The sequence below is a fragment of the Carcharodon carcharias genome, chromosome 3 (genome assembly GCF_017639515.1).
Source record: "Carcharodon carcharias isolate sCarCar2 chromosome 3, sCarCar2.pri, whole genome shotgun sequence".
Taxonomy (NCBI): Eukaryota; Metazoa; Chordata; class Chondrichthyes; order Lamniformes; family Lamnidae; genus Carcharodon; species Carcharodon carcharias.
In genome coordinates, this window is record NC_054469.1 from 62,427,356 (window position 1) to 62,449,213 (window position 21,858).

Sequence of the window (21,858 nt, forward strand, 5' to 3'; positions counted from 1 at the left end):
CCTTAATTTCTATCCTCGCTTCCTTACTTATGGTTACCAGTACCTCTTCCTGTTAATTCTCTATTAAAGTATTTTTTGAGCATATTTCCATGACACATTCATTGACTCTTCCTTCTATCTGGGTATTTACTATGTAGTTTACCTCACTCAGTCTCCTTTCAATCTGGGAAGGTCCACTATACCTTGCTTTCAATGCTTCACCTGACACTGGCAACAATACTAACACTTTCTCCCAGCCACAAAACTACAATCCTTTGCCCTTTTATTCTCCTTTGCCTTCATCATTTGTTGAGATATCCTTAAATGTTTCTTAGCTAGCTCACACACCTTACTTAATCTCTCTCTAAACTTCGTCACATAGTCCAGGGGAGTTGCTTCGGAACTTTGATTAACTAATTTCTCCTGAATCACTTTGAGTTGCCCCCTTACTTCATGCCCATAAATTAACTCTAACCCTGTTAACTCATTAGGGATGTCCCTAATAGCAAGTAACAAGAATGGAATCCCTCGATCCCAATCATGTGAATAATCTTGACTATATGCTCTAATCATAGTCTTTAAAGTCTGATGTCACCTTTTTAACACACCTTGTGATTCAAGGAGATAGGCTGAGGACCTAAACTGCTTTATCCTTAAACAGCTGTGACATGACATTCGGTCCCTGATCTGTCTGTATTTCTTTTGGTAATTGATACCATGTAAAGAATTGGGTTAAATCTTCTACAACCAACTTTGCTGTAATTTTCCTTAAAGATATTGCTTCTAGAAACCTCGTGGACACATAAATGATGTCAATAAGTACTGGTTTACACTTTTAGTCTTAGGGAAGGAGCCTACACAATCAATTAAGACCCTGTTAAAAGGTTCCTCAAATGCTGGAATTGGAATTAAAGGTGCAGGCTTAATCCCTGCTTGAGTTTTTCCTATCACCTGGCATGTGTGACATGTTTGACATAATTTGACTAAATCTTTATCTAAGGCAAGCCAATAGAAATGTTTTTGTATCTTAGCTTGAGTTTTCCTAATTCCCAAATGTCCAGCCATTGGAATTTCATTTTCTCAAAATTTCATTCCAGTACCCAGATGATACCACGACTTGGTGCACTATTACCCACTTTTCATCTGCTGGATTTCCTCCTTAACACATTGTTTTTAATGTAATAACACTCTGGAATGTATTCTGCTTCTGTTTCAGAAAAAGCTGTCTGATATAACTGCTTCAAGTTTGAATCTTTTTGCTGCAACTCCAAGAACTTCTCTGAACTATACATCCCAACTGCATCCTCTTTAATCTTCTCCTCCTGAGTAATCTTTTCAAAGATTGATCCAGCCAACTGAATTTCAGCATCCTCCCCTTGTCTTTTATATTCTTCCTCCTCCTGTTTAAACTTATGCATTTGTGATCTTGTCACCACACAATCTGGAAACAACTCAGGATACTCTTTCTATAAAACTTCTGTTGATTGTGTCTTGACAGGTTGCTTTACTACAGTAAGCACAGTAAATATCTATGATCCAGCTATATCATTCCCTAGAATAAATTGAACCTCTGCAATGGGCAATTTGTCTACTACCCCAATAATCACATCTCTGTTTTCAAATCTACCTTGCACAATGAAATAGGTTTGGCTTCACCATGGATTCCCTTAATTAATATTTTGTCCTGCAATAACCCTTCTAGACAATAGATAGCACTATCCCATAACATTAAGGACTTGCTGGCCTTTAAAATTTTGACACCCTTTCCTCTCTTCCTTGTACACATGGATATATTTTCCCTTTGCATATAAAATCTTTAAATATCTCTGCAAACTGCCCTTCAGAGCTCCCTTTGATAAGTTGTGAACACATTCCCACTTCTCCAGCTACCACTGATTCTTCCTGCTCCACATGTACAAAACCCATTGGTTTATCTTGCCTGTCATTTAACCTCCAACAACTTGATCTCATATGTCCAGTTTTATTACAATGGTAACATATCAGTTTCCTTCCTTCAACTCTACTTTCCACCTTTCCATATTTAATACACTAGCATCCTTCAGCTTGATCCTTATTACTAACATCTTTACCATGACTAGATTTTCTAAATCTTCAACTTCCCTGCTGATTACCATACGACCGTTTTCCTACACTTAACTGTTGTGTGAAATATCATGAGTATCAGCAAAAACAGCAGCTTCCCTGATCTTTTTGCTATCTTATAATCTGCAGACTGTTTCTCTGATAAGCTTGCATGCACATTTATTGCTATACCTGAAAACACATTCTGTAAATTGAAAGTCCAAGCAGCTCTTGGCCAATTAAATTCATAGCTATCTTTTCAAATGAGGTAAAGTATCTTTCAATTTCACCCTCAGTAAATTTAGGCACTAACTGAAGATTTTTAGTTAAATCAAAATACTCAAAGGAATCAAGGTCACCATCTGAATCATTATCTCTCTTTCCTTCCTTTATTCTGAGTTTAACTTTAGACAATTCATATTGTCTGGCTTCTTTCTCTCTCTGAAGCTCTCTATCTCTTTACCTCTCTCTTTCCTCAGTTGCTAGCTTCTCTCTCTGAAGTCTAAGTTCAAGCCTTCACTGTTCTATCCCTTATATTTTTTTCTTTTCCTTTTCCTGCTCCTCTCTCTCCCAATGAATCTTTTTTATTTCTATTTATTTTAATCTGTCCTTTTCTTTTCCAGTTTTGTCATTTTTCTTTATTTCTAACTCAATGTTTTTCATTTCTCTTTCTTATCCTCTTTCTTCCAATTCAAATTTTTGTCTTTCTCTATCTCTTTCTAGATCAAGCTTCTTCATTTGCAGCTGAAGTCTCACTACCTCCAGCTGTGACACACTAGTTTCAGGTTCCCCTTCCTCCAACTTTAAATGCTGGGTAAATATTTTAACCATATCAGCTTTACAAAATTCCATTTTTATCTCCACCTGAACTTTCTCTGCTAATTCTTTCAACTAAGTTTTAGTCAGAGATTTCAAACACTCCAGAGTTACATTTTCCACTCCCAGAAAAGCCAAAGCTATTTTGCTGCCCCAACCACTTTAAAACCCCTTAACATAAAACTTCTGATCTCAGTGTTCTTCTTGAGCTTGTATACCTTGGATTCACAAACTCCAACCCAGTCAAGGAATTTTAATAATTCCCGCAAAGAGCCCCCAAATTTGTTACAACCACAGCCAGTGTTAATTGTTATGCAAACCAAATCCCAGAGGGAAACTTGGCTTACAGGCCATTTCTTTTCTTATGTATTCTAAAAATGAGAAGAAGACATACTGATCTTAGCAGTAAGAGGTCCAGTAACATTTTTGGGATTTTAAAAATTAAAAGTGCAAGTTTTATTAACAAGAATAAAAGAAAACTTAAGTACACAAGATTTCAGTTGCACAATTAAGGCTAATCTTACAAAACAGTCTTCCCAAAATACTCTCTAGTTGGTCAGGCCCACAAGTAAACACCTTCCAGGCAATACTAACTTATAGGTATATTCCAGAAATATTAGCCAATGCAAACTTTAGCTTTATTAGAGGCATACCACATGACCTCTCAACTCTCAACCACTCTGCAATGGAATCCAAACTTCAGAATAAAACGGCTTGTTGCAGCCCAAAACTTATCTGGCTTGACCAATCAGCATCCACTTCTCATGCAGTATGAATTGTTGTTCCCTTGACAATTGGTATTCTTGTGAATCTGTCCTGATGAGTGAAAACATTTGACAGCATATCTCTTTTTTCAGCAATACTCAAGTACTACCAAGCGGCAAATTAGTCACTTTTGGATTCTGATGGCAATTTCTAGCCTATGACAATTACCTGGTGACTGGCAATGTCTTACGCAAATGCTAATTTCCTTGCAAATGCCCTACTACAATCTCTTTGCTTTCTCTCCTTGGCAAGTGTCCTGAGATGAATGCTATCCCCTGGCAAGTGCAAACACCCCTGTCAAGTGTCCTATTTTTACATTCTTTTTGCATGCAGCTTTTGTAACATTCAGCCAAGGTTGTATGCCTGTATCAACACAACTAATAACCACTAGCAAAATATTTGCAATTTTTAACCAAAGGTAAGAGTGCTTCTGGCTTCCTTACAACAATCTCTAACTTGTGCCCTTTACTTATAATTCTAGCCCTCAGGCTATCCTTCTAACCAATCATCATCCCAGTTTTGGCTTCTGTTTACTGCTAATGCGAGACTCATTAGAGCCCAAATGTATAAATGTGCCCCAGTTCTAACTCCACATGTCCTTTCTCAAAACTATATTACAGCATTTTGGCACTTGATGCCAACTTAAAGACATTGTAGCAACATTCCAATAATACATACAAATTAAGACTTTTCATTATTAAGCTTATATATAGTACAATTTGATAACTTAAATCTTTATAATTACACAAATGTGTCAATGACATGAAGTCTAACAACACCTCCATTCCCTCCAGGATGGTTTGAGAGCTCTGTAGCTTTTCCTTGAAAGGAAGACCACCTAGTTCCAATCCAACACTTTCCTCCTCTGCTGGATGAACATGTTCTCTCATTGAACAACTTTTCCCTCAACTATTTGCCTGCTATATTGATGACTGTATCAGTGCTGCATTCTGCTCTCGCCCTTAATTTGGAAAACTCCATCAACATTGTTTGCAATTTCTGCCCTCACCATCACATGGTCCATCTCTGGCTCTTTTTCCTTCTTCAACCTCTCTGTCTCTATGAATATATATTTATTACAAGCCCACTGACTCCCACAGTTACCTCAAGTTACACTTCCTTACAACCTGTACCTTGTAAGGATTCCATTCTCCCAGTTTCTCCACCTCCATCACATCTGTTCTGATGAGCAACCTTCCACACCAGAGTTTCTGAGATGTCTTTATTCCGTCAACCAAGGATTCCTCCCACTATGGTTGACAGGGTCCTCAACCATGTCTGACCCATTTCCCAAACTTCTGCTCTCACCTCTTGCCTTCCCTCCCTGAACTATGATAGGGCTCCCCTTGTCCTCACCTTCCATGCCACCAGCCTCTGTATTCAATACATCAAGTTCTGCCATTCTTGCCATCTCCAGTGTGATGCCACCATCAAACACATTTTCCCTTCCCCTCTCCTTCTAACATTCCATAGGAACTGTTTCCCGTTTGACACCTTGGTCTGTTCCTCAATCACACCCAACATCCAGTCCCCTTCCATGGCAATTTTCCATGCAAGTTCAGGAGGTGTAACACCTGCCCTTTTGCCTCCGTTTCCCTCACTGTCCAAGGCCCCAAACAGTCTCCTTCCAGGTGAAACAGCAACTTAGGTGTATCTTTTTCAATTTAGTCTACTGTATTCGCCGTGGGGAGGCCAAATGCAGATTGGGTGACCACTTTGCGGAACTCCTCTGCGCAATCTGCAAGCATGACCCTGAGCTTCCAGTGGCCTGTCATTTTAATTCATCACCTTATCCTCACGTTGATGACTCTGACCTCGGCCTCCTGCAGTGTTCCAGTGAAGCTCAAGGCAAGCTAAAGAAACAGCACCTCATCTTTCACTTTACAGATGGGAGGCATTTACACTTTACAGCCTTCTGGACTGAACTTTGAGTCTAACAATTTCAGGCCGTAAACTCTGCCTCCCTATTTTGGTGTTTTTTTGCATGTGTCTGTCTTAGTCTTGTTTTCCTTGTTTTTGCTTTTGAGAGGCAGCTGTTCATTATCCTGTCATTCACATCTGCTCTGTGCCCAATTTTTTATTTCTTTATTTGTTCTATTGCCACTTTGTTTGGCTCTACACCACCAACTCGTTTATCATTTAATGTCTCCCATCTTCCACCCTGTCAGAGACCTTTCCCTTTGTTTCTTTTTTCCATCCTCCCACATTTCGCCTCCATAAAAGCTATTACATTTCTAACTCTCCCAGCTCTGATGAAAGGTCACAAAACTCAAAAGATAAAATCATAGAACGGTTACAGCACAGAAGGAGGCCGTTCAGCCTGTCATATCTGTGCTGGCTCTCTGAAGTAGCAATTCACTTAATGCCACTCTCCTGCCTGTTCCTCTAGCCCTGCACATTTTCTTTTTCAGATAATGATCCAATTTCCTTTTCAAAGCCACAGTTGATCTTGCCTCCACCACATACAGGTGCTTTCCACTGGTCATGTGAAAAAGTTGTTCCTCAGACAGCCATTGCTTTACCAATTATTTTAAAGCTATGTCCTCTGCTACTTGGTCCTGCTGCCAATAGGAACAGTTTGTCCCTATCTACTCTTCCAAGCCCCTCATGATTTGAATACCTTTATCAAATCACCTCTCAACCTTCTCTTCTCTGAGAAGAACAGTCTCCACTTCTCCAATCTATCCTCAAACCTGAAGTTCTTCATCCTTGGAACCAATCTCATGAATCTTTTCTGCACCCTCTAACGCTTTCACATCCTTCCTAAAATGTGGTGCCCAGAACTGGATGCAACACACCAGTTGAAGTCCAACTAGTATTTGATATAGGTTTAACGTTGCTTTTGTACTCAATGGCCCTATTGATAAAGCCCAGAATGACATATACATTATTAACCTTTCTCTCAACCTGTCTTGGCATTATCAAAGATTTAAATCACATACACACTGAGGTCCCTCTGTTCCTGGCACCAGCCCTGAATCTTTTCTTTTAATTTATTCTTTCACAAGATGTGGGCATTGCTGGCTTGACCAGCATTTTTTTTGGTCATCCCTATTTGCCCTTGAGAAGGTGGTGATGAGCTGCCTTCTTAAACTGCTGCTGTCCATGTGGTGAAGGCACACCCAGTGCTGCTAAGGAGAGAGTTCCAGGTTTTTGACCCAGTGACAGTGAAGGAAAGGCAATATATTTCCAAGTCAGGGTAGTGTATGACTTGGAGGGGAACTTGCACCTGTCAGTATTCCCGTGCATCTGTTGGCCTTGTTCTTCTTGGTGGTAAAGCTCATGGGTTTGGAAGGTGCTGTAGAAGGAATCTTGGTGAGTTGCTGCTGTGCGTCTTGTAGATACACTGTTGTGAATAGGGTGCCAATTAAGCAGGCTGCTTTGTCCTGGATGGTGTGGAGCTTCTTGAATGTTGTTGGTGCTGCACTCATCCAAGCAAGTGGAGAGTATTCTATCACACTCCTGACTTGTGGCTTGTAGATGGTGGACAAGCTTTGGGGAATCAAGGGATGAGTTACTTTCTGCATAATTTCCAGCCTATGATATGCTCTTGTAGCCAATGGTAACCTCCAGGAGGTTGATAGGAAGACTGGAACATTATGCCTAGTGCCTTTGCAATTTCCACTTTCACTTCCCTCAGTATCCTTGGAGGCATCTCACCTGGCCCTGGTGTCTTATCAACTTTATGTACTGCACTGATAGCCAATCCAATACCTCCTCATTATCAATTTTAAACCCTTCAAGTGTCTGAACTACCTCCTCTTTAACATGACCTGGGCAGCATCTTCTCCTTTGGTAAAGGCAGAGGCAAGGTATTCATTTAATAACTCAGACATGGCCCATGCCTTCATGCATGAATACCCTTTTTGGCCCCTAATTAGCCTCACTCATTCTCTTTCTACTCTTTCACTATTTGCTATTGCCTGTTCTGAGATACTGCCCAGCGCCATTTTCATCCCAAGTCTTTTCTTCATTTTGTTCAATTTAAGATAATAAAATTAGACAAAATTTGTAAAGGGATGGTGAGCTGAATGCCAGACTACCACTTAGGCCCATAAAAAACTTTTGGATTCTTTTTTACTGTCAGTTTCTTCTCATTGTCTCTCATTGCTTCTCTCATTTGATTTTTCGATACCCCTTTTATAATCTGCCTGGTTCTCAGTTATATTATCTATCTGACATCTGTCACAAGCACACTTTTTCTGCTTCATCTTACTCTCCATCTCTTTTGTCATCCAGGGAGATTTGCAGATTTGCTTGTCCTACCTTTTCTCTTTGTGGGAATATATCTTGAGTTTGTGAGGGACATGCTGTATATTTTTATAAATTTTACATATGGATATATTCAACGCTTTTTCTAAAGTTTTAAAAACTGAACAAAAACCTTTAAAACGGCTGAAACTGTGTCATCTGTGAATCTATTTAGCAGTTTTAGGAAAACTCACACTTTGTTATCCCTGACGAGCAACTAATGACCCCTGTGGATTGTACAGCCCAACTTCAAAGAGAACTATACAAAGGCCATCTGCATTTAATAGCCCCAGATAATTAAAGTCCCCAGTATAACCATTCTATAATTCTTGCACTTTTCTGTAATTTCCTTGCAAATTTGTTCCTCTACATCTTTTCCACTAGTTTTATGTCCTATATAGACTACACAGAGCAATGTATTGGATCTTTTTTGTTCCTTAACTCGAGCCAAATAAGTTCTGCCCCTGATGCAGCTAGGACCTCCTCTCTCTCCAGCACTGCAATATTGATGTTAATCAATGCTGCTACTCCTCCTCCTTTCCATTTTTCCTGAACACCTTGTATCCAGGAATAATTAATACTCAGTCCTGCCCTTCTTTGAACCAGGACTTAGCAGCATCATATTTCCAGGTGCCTATCTACATCAGCAACTCACCAGTCTTATTTACCATACACTGTGCATTCACATGCATGCGCTGTAACCTTAACTTAGACTTTATTGCTTTTCACCTTACGTTGAACCCACCCACCACCTTAGTATTTCCTAATGTAGTACTATCTGTCTCTGCCAATATTCTCAAAATAAAAGTGGAACTTTTAATCACATGCGGCTCCCTTCAAGCTGAACTGATGCCGGGAGCCTCTATCTGTTGAGGAGGCTGGGCTGTGTTGAGTTGTCACTGGCTCTTGGTACCTCCCTGCCTGCTGCACATTTCCTGCTTGGCGCTGTCCATCTGTCAGCCCGCTCCTCACAGCCTGCCAGCCTCACCATCTGCCCATTTCTTCTGCTGCCTTGGGCCTCACTCCGAAGATGATGGGCCTGACTCAGTCGCATCGAATTTTGGAGCAACATATCAGTAGAAACAAATGAAAAATCCTTTTCTGCATCTGACATCTGAAAGTACATTTGACAACTTCATAATCCTGGCATGAGGCTTCACAAACTGGCAATGGGAAGTTATAAGATGGTAATATAACTCAATAGAATCTGCTCTATGGAGTCAGATCAAGCACTAACAAGATGATTACAGAATTGGTTAGGTGTAGAGTAAGACATTTCCTATAATTGATTTTGAATTGCATGTGATTTTACAGACAGATATCGCACCTCGCCATAAGAAAGAATTTAATTCTGTCAAGCTACAGAAATGTTGTGGCACCAAAAATAAAATCACCAGAGACGGAGTTTTTTTGTCTTCTGTCAGGGGGTGTGGGCATTGCTGGCAAGGCCAGTATTTGTTACCCATCTCTAATTGGCCTTGAGAGCAGTTAAGAATCAGCTATATTGCAGTGGGTCTAGAGTCACATGTAGGCCAGACCAGGTAAGGATGGCAGAATTCCTTCCCTAAAGGTCATTAGTGAACCAGATGGGATTTTACAACAATGGATGAGTGTCATAGTAGAGCATTATAGTAGAGTAGAACAGCTTCCTTTCACCTCAAGGCCCGGTGTTTGAAACCAGCCTCAAATGATGGGAAACTGATCTCCTCACATTGTCAGCTGTAAGGATTTTAAACTAAATCAGTGTTGTTGCTATTGCACACTTCCATAGAACAATAATTCACCATTATCGAAAGAATGACTCTGATGTACCCAGAAAATTCACATTAGTGCAGTGGCATATTTCTGTGGAATTTCCATTTTTGGGACCAATTAGTTAAGGTTATGACAGACTTTTGCAGCATTATGGAAGCAGCTTTATTCTATAGGGCTGTTAATGCAATAGTTGGCAGCTCTTTTCCAGTGGTGAATTGGTGGGAGGCATTTAAGATTTAACCACATAGTGGGGAACTAAAGACACATATAGGTGGTGAGGGTGAGGGTGGGGGTGGTGGGTGCAGCATGCTTCCTAAATCAGTTGTTATTTTATTAAATAGGTACCGATTGGATTTTCTTCTTCACAACTTGGGTGAATCCAGCAGTCAGATCACACGTCCTTTACAGAACCTGCTTAATTTTATTATTTTAAACTGAACAAAATGAAGAACAAGTTTGCGGATGAAAATGGTCATGGGCCATATCCCAGAACAGACAATGGCAAATTGGCAACCCATTTTATATCCTGCCTGATTTTGTTTCCATTGATTTAACTGAAAAATAAATTAGCGTGGTTTGTAAAACAAGCAGTCAATTCACCATTTTATGTTGCTTTAAAGACCATTTTCACTCCCAAAATCTTTCTTACCTTGCATTTCCCAAAATTCTGAGGGTCAAACAGGAGTGTAAACAGGTACATTGTCTGGTGGTAGTGTTGGTGGTGATGACGTGGGGTTAGAATTCAGGGTGAAATCTAGATGTGTTGGGATTCTGCCTTGTTCACCTCTGTTGTAAGTCCTTATGAGCGGGAGCAGGCAAATAATTCACTGACTTACCCACGTCTTGGGGGCAGATTTTGGGAAAATTTCTTAGAACTGTCACCAGCCAAGAACATGTGCAAAGGCTCCAAACCTTTGCAAGCAAAGATCATCAACCCAAAGGGGAGCATCAAGAAAGCAATGAGATGCCATGCTTATCTTAATCTGGTATTCATTAATGATACAGAAAATGTTCACAAGTTGGGAGTTATTAAATTCCCGCAGAACAATAAAGTATAATATATCATGGAAGTAATAAGTGTCTAGGACAAGCAGCCAAGTGCCTGACTTTGAAAGGGTTGAATTTTATTAGTTCTTTGACAGGATGTAGACATTGTTGGATAGGCCAACATTTATTGACCATCCCTAATTGCCCTTGAGAGGGAGATGTTGAACTGCCTTCCTGAACCGCTGTAGTCCAGTTGCAGTCCAGCCCAATCTATTGCTGTAGTTCAGCAATAACTGACACTCAGTTTGGGTTCCGCCAGGGTCACTCAGCTCCTGATCTCATTGGTCCAAATGTGGACAACTCAGCTGAACTCCATAGGTGAGGTGAGAGTGCCTGCCCTTGACATCAAGGCAGATTTAACCGAGCGTGGCATCAAGGAGCCCTGGTCAAACTGGAGTCAATGGGAATAAGGGGGAAAGTTCTCCACTGGTTGGAGTCATATCTAGCACAAAGGAAGATGGTTATAATTATTGGAGGTCAATCATCTCAGTCCCAGGACATCACTGCAGGAGTTCCTCAGGATAATGGCCTAGGCCCAACCATCTTCAGCTGATTCATCAATCACCTTACCTTCATCGTAAGGTCAGAATTTGGGGTATTCACTGATGTTTGCACAACGTTCAGCACTATTTGCGACTCCTCAGGTGCTGAAGCAGTCCATGTGCAAATGCAGCAAGACTTGGACAATATCCAGGCTTGGGCTGATAAGTGGCAAGTAACATTCATGCCACACAAGTGCCAGGCAATGACAAGAGAGAATCCAACCATCTCCCATTGATATTCAATGGCATTGCTATCGCTGGATCGTCCACTATCAACATCCTGGGCATTATTAATGACCAGAAACTGAACTGGACCAGCCATATAAATACTGTGGCTACAAGAGCAGGTCAGAGGCTGGGCATTTTGTGGCAAGTAATTCATCTCCTGACTCCCCAAAGCCTGTCCACCATCTACAAGGCACAAGTCAGGAGTGTGATGGAATATTCTCCACTTGCCTGGATGAGTGCAGCTCCAACAACACTCAAGAAACTTGGCACCATCCAGGACAAATCAACCCACCTGATTGGCACCACATCACTGCCTTCAACATTCACTCCCTCCACCAATGATGCACTGTGGCGGCAGAGTGTACCATCTACAAGATGCACTGCAATAACTCACCAAGGTTCCTTTGACAGCACCTTCTAAAGCTGCGATTAAGGATGGGCAATAGATGCTAGCCTAGACAGCGATGCCCACATCCCATGAAAGGATTTTAAAAAGTATAACCACTGGATCAACTGAGACATCAAACTAAAGAAAATAACAGTGAAGTGAATGATAAGAGAAATACCTCTAAAGATATAATGCTGAGCCTGCAGGATAAATATATTGCCAAAGGCAAAGACAACAATCTCAGATTTAAAAATGACCCCAAATGGATTAAAGAGCAACTAAAAAATTAGATAACAATGAAAATCCCTGCGTAAACGATGCGGGGAAAAGGAGAATGGTTCACTGATCTGAATGCAAGAAAATGGGGAGATGGTATTGTGGGAATATCACCGGACTAGTAATTCAGATTTCCAGGCTAATGTTCTGGGGACATGGGTTCAGATCCCACTGTGGCAGCTGGTGGAGTTTAAATTCGATTAATAAAATCTGGAATATAAAGCTTTTCTTACCAGTGGTGAATGTGAAACCATCATTGATAGTTGTAAAAGCCCATTTGGTTCCTGAATGTCCTTTATAAAAGGAAATCTGCCAACCATACCTGATCTAGCCTAAATGTAACTTCAATTCTACAATAATGTGGTTTACTCTTAACTGCCCTTGCAAGCTGTTCTACTCAAAGGCAGTTAGGGATGGGCGACAAATACTGGCCTTGCCAGTGATACCACATCCATGGAAGAATGAACTGAATGCAGACATACATTAAAAGAGTTACTAGAAGGCAAAAGTGACCTGAAAAATATATTACATTAAACTTAGAATTAAAAATATTGTCAGCAGTATAACAGCAAGAGGAGAGTCAGAACGTAGGTGAAAAGCATCAAAGATGAAAATGTATCCAAAATCAAGGTTATTGTGAATGATTTTTCCATCCAAGCATTCATAAGAGAAGACATGGCCAACATGCCCTCCCTAACCAAAGATATCCCAATTAAAATAAATGATTTTGCCATAAGTAGTATCAACCCTATACTGGCTAAATAAGAAAAGACAAATAAATCCACCTGAACAGAAACTGGCAACTATAGATTCAGAAGATTTATTTCCATCTCATGTAAAATAGCAGACTTAATTACCAGGAATAATCTTGAAGATTATCTGTACAGAGTTGGCATGGATTCTGAAAGGAAATATTTTCAAAAATCAGGTATGGACTTAGCAATTCAATCTAGAACTGGTTTTCACTGATAAATTTGAATGCATATATTTTATAGATATTGTCATCGAGGGCTCAAACCTTGCTCTAATTCTATTCAATCTTTGACTACAGTTATACTGTTACCTTTTCCAATTTTATAGCTGACTTGAACCTTATATTTCAGCATCATTCTGTCTAGTAATTTAGATAATGAATCTTTCATACATGTCTATTCATATAAAAAATATAGAAATAAGGAGGGAGCAGAATAAGTATGAGGATAAATTAGCCAGTAATATAAAAGAAGATTGCAAGAGTTTTTTTAGATATATAAAGGGTAAGAGAGAGGCAAAAGTGGACATTGGGCCACTGGAAAATAACGCTGGAGAAGGAGTAGTGGGGAACAAAGAAATGATGGAGGAACTGAATAGGTACTTTGCGTCAGTCTTCACAGTGGAAGGCACGAGTGACATCTCTAAAGTTCAAGAGAGTCGGGGGGCAGAGGTGAGTATGGTGGCCATTACCAAGGAGAAGGTGCTAGGAAAACTGAAAGGTCTGAAGGTGGATAAATCACCTGGACCAGATGGATTACACCCCAGAGTTCTGAAGGAGATAGCTGAAGAGATAGTGGAGGCGTTAGTGGTGATCTTTCAGGAATCATTGGAGTCAGGGAGGGTCCCAGAGGAAAATCACTAATGTAACCCCCCTGTTTAAGAAGGGAGTGAGGCAAAAGACAGGAAATTACAGGCCGATTAGCCTGACCTCAGTCGTTGGTAAGATTTTAGAGTCCATTATTAAGGATGAGATTTCAGAATACTTGGAAGTGCATGGTAAAATCGGGCAAAGTCAGCATGGTTTCATCAAGGGGAGGTCATGCCTGACAAATCTGTTAGAATTCTTTGAGGAGGTAACGAGTAGGTTAGACAAAAGAGAGCCAATGGATGTTATCTACCTGGACTTCTAGAAGGCCTTTGACAAGGTGCTGCACAGGAGGCTGCTCAGTAAGATAAGACCCCATGGTGTTAGAGGCAATGTACTAGCGTGGATAGAAGATTGGCTGTCTGGCAGGAGGCAGAGAGTGGGGATAAGGGGGTCCTTCTCAGGATGGTGGCAGGTGACTAGTGGAGTTCCACAGGGATCAGTGTTGGGACCACAACTTTTCACTTTATACATTAATGATCTAGATGAAGGAACTGAGGCCATCCTGGCTAAGTTTGCAGATGATACAAAGATAGGTGGAGGGACAGGTAGTACTGAGGAGGTGGGGAGGCTGCAGAAGGATTTGGACAGGTTAGGAAAATGGGCAAAGAAGTGGCAGATGGAATACAATGTGGGGAAGTGTGAGGTCATGCACTTTGGTAGGAAGAATAGAGGCATAGACTGGGGAGAGAATTCAGAAATCTGGAGTGCAAAGGGACTTGGGAGTCCTAATCAAGGATTCTCTTAAGGTTAACTTACTGGTTGAGTCGGTAGAACCATAGAACCATAGAACACTACAGCACAGAAAACAGGCCATTCCGCCCTTCCTGTCTGTGCCGAAATATTATTCCGCTAGTCCCATTGACCTGCACCTAATTCATAACCCTCCAGACCTCTCCCATCCATGTATCTATCTAATTTATTCTTAAAACTTAAGAGTGAGCCCGCATTTGCCACGTCAGATGGTAGCTTGTTCCATTCTCTCAACACTCTCTGAGTGAAGAAGTTCCCCCTAACGTTCCTCCTAAACCTCTCCCCTTTCACCCTAAAGCCACGTCCTCTCATGTTTATTTCTCCTAATCTAAGTGGAAAGAGCCTACTCACATTTACTCTGTTTATACCCCTCATAATTTTGTAAACCTCTATCATATCTCCCCTCATTCTTCTACGCTCCAAGGAATAAAGTCCTAACATGTCTAATCTTTCCCTGTAACTCAACTCCTTCAGAGCCGGCAACATCCTAGTAAATATTCTCTGAACTCTCTCAATCTTACTGATATCCATCCTGTAGTTCAGTGACCAGAACTGCACACGGTAGTTAGGAAGGCAAATGCAAAGTTGGCATTTATTTCGAGAGGACTAGAATATAAAAGCAGGGATGTGCTGCTGAGGCTTTATAAGGCTCTGGCCAGACCATATTTAGAATATTGTGAGTAATTTTGGGCCTCGTATCTCAGGAAGGATGTGCTGGCCCTGGAGAGAGTCCAGAGTAGGTTCACGAGAATGATCCCAGGAATGAAAGACTTAACATATGAGGAATGTTTGAGGACTCTGGGTCTATACTCGGAGTTTAGAAGGATGAGGGGGGATCTGATTGAAACTTACAGAATACTGAAAGGCCTGGATAGAGTGGATAATGTTTCCATTAGTAGGAGAGACTAGGACTCGAGGGCACAGCCTCAGAGTAAAGGGAAGACCTTTTAGAACAGAGAAACTTTTTTAGCCAGCGAGTGGTGAATCTATGGAATTCGTTGCCACAGAAGGCTGTGGAGGCCAGGTCATTGAGTGTAGTTAAGACTGAGATAGATAGGTTCTTGATTGGTAAGGGTATCAAAGGTTACGGGGTGAATGCAGGAGAACGGGGTTGAGAAACTTGTCAGTCATGATTGAATGGCGGAGCAGACTCGATGGGCCGAATGGCCTAATTTCTGCTTCTACGTCTTATGGTCTTATGGTCTTATAAGAGTGATTTAGTAATTGCTGAATTCCCAAATGAAAATGACAAGGTGTACAATTATATTTTTATAGCAATCATTTTCATGCTATGTTTAATTTGTGGGTAGGATGATTTTAGTTTTCCTTGATAACTAACTTAACTTCATTTCAAGTCTATCTGAACATTTAGGCTGCTTTATCTCCTTGGCTAATGACACCTAATTCTTGTCAGCTGGAGAGCATAGGATTACATTGGAATGGCACAGAAATAGCCCATTTAGCACAATCAGTCAATGCTGGCGTTTATGTTCCACTTGAGTCTTCTCCCATCTTTCCTCATTGAAATCTATCATCATAGCATCTATTCCCTTCTCGCTCATGTGCTTGTAAATCTATACTATATGCTAATGCCCAGTTTGGGCTCCATCAGGGCCACTCAGCTCCTGACTTCATCCCAGCCTTGGTTCAAACATGGACAAAAGAGCTGAACTCTTGAGGTGAGATGAGAGTGACTGCCCTTGACATCAAGGCCGCATTTGACTAAGTGTGGCATCAAGGAGCCCTAGCAAAACTGGAGTCAATGGGAATCATGGGGGAAACTCTCCACTAGTTAGAGTCATACCTAACACAAAGGAAGATGGCTGTGGTTCTTGGAGGTCAGTCATCTCAGCTCCAGGTCATCACTGCAGGAGTTCCTCAGGGTAGTCTCCTAGGCCCAACCAGCTTCATCAGTGACCTTCCTTCCATTATTAGGTCAGGAGTGGGGATGATCGCTGATGATTGCACAATGTTCAGCCCCATTCGCGACTCCTCAGATACGGAAGCAGTCCATGTCCAAATGCAGCAAGGCGTGGACAATATTCAAGCTTGAGCTGACAAATGGCAGGCAATGATCACCTCCAACAAGAGAGAATCCAACCATCGCCCCTTGATGTTCAATGGCATTACCATCACTGAATCCCCCACTATCAACATCCTGGGGGTTACCATTGACCAGAAACTGAACTACCTAGCCACATAAATACTGTGGCTACAAGAGCAGGCCAGAGGATAGGAATCGTGCGATGAATAACCCACCTCCTGACTCACCAAAGCCTGTCCACTATCTACAAGGTACAAGTCAGGAGTTTGATGGAATACTCTCCACTTGTCTGGATGAGTGCAGCTTGCACAACACTCAAGAAGCTTGACACTGTCCAGGGCAAAGCAGTCCACTTGATTGGCACCACATCCACAAACATTCACTCCCTCCACCACCAACACACAGTAGCAGCAGTGTGTACTATCTACAAGATGCACAGCAGGAATTCGCCAAGGCTCCTTTGACAGCACCTTCCAAACCCATGACCAGTAAAATCTAGAAGGACAAGGGCAGCAAATTGATTGGAACAGCACCACCTGGAAGTTCCCCTCCAAGTCACTCACCATCCTGACTTAGACATATATCGGGTTCCTTCACTGTCGCTGGGTCAAAGTCCTGGAACTCCCTTCCTAACAGCACTGTGGGTGCACCTACACCACATGGACTGCAGCGGTTCAAGAAGGCAGCTCACCACCACCTTCTCAAGAGCAACTAGGGATGGGCAATAAAATGCTGGCCCAACCAGCGAGGCCCATATCCCATGAATGAATAATAACAAAAGGCACTACATGAAACTTGGGTGACTTTAATCTTCATGTGGATTGGGAAAATCAAATTGGCAGAGGTAGCCACAAACAAGAATTCATAGAGTGTATTCGGGACAGTTTCGTAGAACAATATGTTGTGGATCCAACCAGGGATCAGGCTATTTTGGATGTGGTAATGTGTAATGAGGCAGGTTTAATAAATGATCTCAGAGTAAAAGATCCCCAAGGAAACAGTGACCATAACATGGTAGAATGTAGCATTCATTTTGAGAGTGAGAAACTTGTGTCTGAAACAACTGCGCTAAACTTAAATAAGGGTAATTACAAAGGAATGAGGGCAGAGTTGCTGGAGTGGACTGGAAAAGGAGTTTAGCAGAAGAGAAAGTTGATGAACAATGGCAGATGTTTAAGAAAATAGTTAATGACTCACAGCATAAAAATATCCCAGTGAGGAAGAAGGATTCTAGGAGGGGGATAAACCAACCATGGTTAACCAAGGAAGTTAAGGATAGTACCAAATTGAAAGAAAAAACATACAATGTGGCAAAGATTAGTGGTACGCCAGAAAGTTTTAAAAACAAACAAACAAATGAAAGATGACCACAAAAAAAGGGAAAAAAAATAAACCTTGAGGGTAAACTAGTAAGTAATATCAAAACATAGAGCAAGAGCTTCTTTAAATATATAAAAAGGAATAGAGAGGCCAAAGTGGACATAGTCCCCATAGAGAATGAGGCTGGGGAGATAATAATGGGGAACCACAAATGGCAGAGGAGTTGAATAAATGCTTTGCATCATTCTTCATGGTAGAAGACACTAATAGCATACCAAAAATACTAAATAATCAAGGGGCAAAAGTGGGGAAGAGGACATAAACACAACAACATCACTGGGGAAAATACTAGGCAAATTAATGGGGCTAAAGGTTGCTAAGTCCCCTGAAATGAGATGGGTTGCATCCTTGGATATTAAAGGAAGTAGCAACAGAGTCAGTGGATGTACTGGTAGTAATCTACCAACAGTCCTTAGATTCTGGAAAAGTCCCAGGGGATTGGAAAACTGCCAATGTAACACCCTTATTCAAAAATGGAGAGAGTCAAAAAACAGGCAACTAGTTAGCTTAACATCTGTCTTTGGGAAATGTTTGAGTCTATTATAAAGGATGTAATAGCAGAGCATTTAGAAGTGCATAATATAATCAAGCAGAGTCAGCATGGCTTCATGAAGGGGAAATCATGCCTGAAAAATTTACTAGAATTCTTTGAGGAGGTAAAAGCAAGATAGATGAAGGGGAACCGGTAGATGTAATATATTTGGATTTCCAAAAGGCGTTCAGTAAGGTACCACACATAAGGCTACTTAATAAGATAAGAGCCCATGGTGTTGGGGGTAGCATATTAGCATGAAGAGAGTATTGACTAACTAATATATGACAGAGAGTTGGGATAAGGGGGGCATTTGCAGGATGGCAACCTGTAACTCATGGAGTTCCATAGGGATCAGTGAAGGGGCCACAATTATTTACATGCATATTAATGACTTAGATGAGGGAAGTGAACGTACTATCACCAAGTTTGCGGATGACACAAAAATAGGCGGGAAGGCAAATGGTGAGGATGATAGAGTCTAGAGAGTGATACAGACAGGTTAATTGAGTGGGCAAAAACTTGGCAGAAGGAATATAATGTGGGAAAATGTGAGGTTATGCACTTTGGCAGGAAGAATAGAAGAGCTGAATATTATTTAAATGGAGAAAGACTGCAGAAAGCTGCAGCACGAGGGATTTTGGGGTCCTCGTGCATGAATTACAAAAAGCTAGTGTACAACCCCAACAGGTAATAGGGAAGGCAAATGGAATGTTGGCCTTTATTTCAAAAGGAGTGGAGTCTAAAAATAGGGAAGTCTTGCTATAACTATAAAAGGCACTAGTTAGACCACACCTAGAATACTGTGAAAAGTTCTGGTCCCTTCATCTAACGAAAGACATGCTGGCAATGGAGGCAGTCCAGAGAAGATTCACATGGTTGATCCCACGTATGGAGGGATTTTCTTATGAGGAGAGGTTGAGTCAGTTAGGCCTGTACTCATTGGAGTTTAGAAGTATGAGAGGCGACCTTATTGAAACATGTAAGATTCCTAGGGGGCTTGACAGGGTAGTTGCTGAGAGGTTGTTTCCCCTTGTGGGTATAATCTCAGAGTAAGGGGTTGCCCATTTAAGACAGAGATGAGGAGGAATTTCTTCTCTCAGAGGGTAGTGAATCTGTAGAATTCTTTACCACATAAGATGTAGAGGCTGGGCCACTAAGTATATTCAACGTTGAGACAGACAGATTTTTAATCATTAAGTGAATCAAGGGTTGTGGGGATAAGGCAGAAAATTGGAATTGAGGATTATCAGATCAAGCCATGATTTCATTGAATGGTGGAGCAGACTCAATGGGCCAAATGGCGTATTTCTGCTACTATGTCCTATGGTCTTTATGGTCCCTGTGGTAACAAGTTCTACATTTTCACTGCTCTTTGGTAAAGAAGTTTCTTCTGAATTCTCAGTTGGATTTTTTGGTGACTATCTTTTATTGATGACCTCTAGTTCTGCTCTTCCCCACAGGAGGTAACATTCACTCTCTATCCTCTCTATCAAAACCTTTTATAATTTTAAAGATCTTGATTAGGTCACCCCTCAGCCTTCTTTCAAGAGAAAAAGACCCAGCCTGACAACCCTTTCCTGATATGTATACCCCGCATTTCTGGTATCATCCCAGTAAGTCTTCTCTGCACCCTTCAAGTTCCTCCCTTTCATAATATGGTAACCAGATCTACACATAGTATGCTGAGTGTGGTCTAACCAAGATTCAATACATGTTTAGCATAAGCTTCCAAGTTTTCAATTCTATTCCTCTAGAAATGAAACCTAGACCTTTTTTGCTTATTTATTGTCTTTCTAATCTGTGGTACAGTTTTTAGTGATCGGTGTGTTTGTACTCTGAGATACCTTTGTTGCTCTACCCCAATTCACCTTGCACCTTCCAAATAATAAGTGACCTCCCTATTCTTTGTACCAAAATATCTCACATTCATCCATGTTGAACTTCATTTGCCATTTATTTGTGCATTATATGAGTCTATTAACATCCCCCTGTAATTTGTTGCCATCCTCCTCAGTATTGACTGACCTCCTCACTTTGGTGTCACTTGCAAATTTAAAAGTTTTTGTTTTGTTTCCAAAGTCCAAATCATTAATGTAAACTGAACAGCAGTGGTCCCAGCACTGATCCTTGTGGAACACCGCTTCCTATCTTCTGCCACTCTGAGTAACTACCCTTTACTCTCAACTTCTGTTTTCTGTCTTGAAGCCAGCTAACGGTTAATTGAAGCTCTGGTATTCCAATTGCATTGTGATTCAGTTCTCTCATGAGTTTTGTTCACACTGAGTGCAGTCTCCCAGTTCCCACTGGCCATCCAGACAGAGGCCACTAGGTACCTCAGGCACATTGCAGGCTTCAGGTCCCCTTGCAAGGTAATATTGGGGCGCATGACATTGGATTATTAGGCTTTTTGAATAATTAGTCTTGATCATTACTGTTGTGCCAGTAGACAGAACATGGTAAACTAAATCCCATGTGTTCTCGGGTCATCTTTTCCACTTATTGGTGATCATAACTATGCAGAATGTAAAAAAAACCTTGTACCCCCTCCTGCTTTACCATCTCAGACCTTCTGGAGTCTCTCTGCCAATGATACTCACTATTGTCTGTTTGACAGAGGGCGAGGTCAGGGGGTAAAGTATGTAGCTTGCTGGGCTTTCTGCCCATCTGCAGTTGCTACACCACAAAAACTGCAGGGATCCAAGAAGGTGACTCCCCATCACCATTTCAAGGGTAATTAGGATGGGCAATAAATGTTGCTTTGCTAGTAACACCCACAACCCTAAAATGTATACTTTTTAAAAAGCCCAGCTTTGCCTAGAGAACAGTCTGCAATGCTCAAGATATAATGTATGCATACAACATGCATTCTACTCTCTTTACATTAGACACAGTGAAGGTCAATTACCATCACCCTTCAGGCTCTGCTTCTAAGAAATTACAGCCTAAAGTGACATTGTTAGTCCAGCTTTGCTATTGGATTTTGAACCCTATCCATTTGGCCAGCTGCAATCTTTTTAAAATTACTTACATAAAATGCAGTCATGGTTAATTTTATCTTGTATAACCTGTTCACTTTGTGCTCCCTAGGGAACATTTGCCTTGTTAACACTCTGAGTGAGGATTCGATTTAAGAGACCTTGCTTGTCTGCTAGTTTGTTAATGTCAAATGTATTAATATTCATTACTTATCTTTGTGCTTCTCTTTCCCTGCTCCCAAATTCTCCTGCGTCCATTGAGCACACAACAAAACGTTGACACCTCGGTTAGTTTTTTCCACATCTGTCTTGTTTTGTGCTTATCATCCATCCAGTGATTTATGTCTCAGTGATCCACAGCCACCCCACTTTGTGCTGCCTCCTCCACTCGAGGACCCCATCACTCAGTGGCAAACTTGCTTTC